Source organism: Microtus ochrogaster, linkage group LG4, assembly GCF_000317375.1.
Source record: "Microtus ochrogaster isolate Prairie Vole_2 linkage group LG4, MicOch1.0, whole genome shotgun sequence".
NCBI lineage: Eukaryota > Metazoa > Chordata > Mammalia > Rodentia > Cricetidae > Microtus > Microtus ochrogaster.
In genome coordinates this window covers 44,018,918-44,020,249 of record NC_022030.1, presented here as the reverse complement: position 1 = coordinate 44,020,249, position 1,332 = coordinate 44,018,918, and the positions used below count along the sequence as shown (strand labels likewise).

The window sequence follows — 1,332 nt, the reverse complement described above, 5'->3', positions numbered from 1 at the left end:
GGTCAAAGGGCAATTTATGGGAGCTGGTTCTACTATGTGGGTCAGGCAAGCGATCCCAGATTATTAAGCTTGGTGGCAGGGGCCTTTATCCATCTCACCAGACCCAGAAGAATGTTTTTAAAGAAAGGAAGAGTCATTAGCATGCTTACAGTTCTGGTTAGAAGCAAAAGGAAAGTCGATACTCCATTGCAATGTCCCTGGGAAAACAGGCCGGGATAGGACACAGAACGAAGGCAAACTTCATTACAAAAAGCCAGTAAGGGCCAGAGTCCAGCACGAACAAAATTATATGGAGAAGGCTGAGCGGTTCAACATCATCAACAACAAAAAGTTGGAGAGCTGGTGGTGGGGCAGAGAGCAGTTGCAGTAGCTTTAAGGCTACGGAAGTCACACTGTCAAGTTCTAGAGGTGCAAAGGGTGGAAGCCGCAGCACTGCGCTGCACGCTACCGCTGCAGAAATGGCTGAGAAAAGGCAACACAGGATGTTGTCTGAAAAAAGTCAGGCAGGTAGGGCGAGGGTCTATTTCGAGAGTTAACAGCAGCATCGGCCAGAGCAGATCACTTCTCCGGCCTCAGAGGGAGGACAAGGTACCCCCTGGCTTTGGCTGTACGCTCAGCGAAGCTGAATCTCAAGTGCCACGTGTTTCGTAGCTTTCATCCCGGTAAAAAAAAAAAAAATCAGTTCGCGCCCCTGAAGGCAGTTTCAGCAGATTCCCTGGCCGCTGGCCGGCTTCTGCCTGCCCTTCCAGCGCCGGGCCCTCGCGGCAGTCAAAGTTCCCGGGCGGTCTGCTTCCGCCTCAGGATCAGACAGCGTGGGGGTTTCCATCAAGCACCCGCCACCCCGGGAATCCCCCCATCTGGCCACACACGAACCCCGCTTCCTCTAAATCTCCTCAGCCGGCGTTTGAAGCCTCCGCAAGCCCGAATGAGGTTTGGACGTTCCTCCTGAGCCGGTCTCAACCCGCCTACACAGACCTTCCACCGTCAATCCCTCGGCTGCGCCCGAAAGGAGCCGAAAGCCTTCGTCAGGTTCCGCCGCCAGCGCGGAGGCGGGGCCTCTCGAGCGGCTCCGGGCGGAGCTCGGCTGTTTCCGTGAGTGGCCGCTGCGCACTCGGCACTGGGCGGCGCTGGCTGGCTCCCTGGCTGCGGCTCCTCAGTCGGCGGCGGCTGCTGCTGCCTGTGGCCCGGGCGGCTGGGAGAAGCGGAGTGTTGGTGAGTGACGCGGCGGAGGTGTAGTTTGACGCGGTGTGTTACGTGGGGGAGAGAATAAAACTCCAGCGAGATCCGGGCCGCGAACGAAAGCAGTGACGGAGGAGCTTGTACCACCGGTAA

At 57.4% G+C, this 1,332-nt stretch overlaps 1 protein-coding gene across 10 annotated transcripts in view; it reads left to right on the top strand.

Moving 5' to 3' along the window:
• The first annotated feature begins 683 nt into the window (after window positions 1-683).
• Creb1 (cAMP responsive element binding protein 1) overlaps window positions 684-1,332 on the top strand; it is a 60,307-nt gene continuing 59,658 nt past the window's right edge. For 9 of the 10 annotated variants that reach the window (XR_003378173.1, XM_005361477.3, XM_013351663.2 and 6 more), the window contains exon 1: window positions 684-1,328. The gene's annotated coding sequence lies outside the window, so the exon portion shown is untranslated. The remainder of the gene's footprint in view (window positions 1,329-1,332) is intronic. The other variant, XM_026786150.1, reaches the window with a different exon arrangement.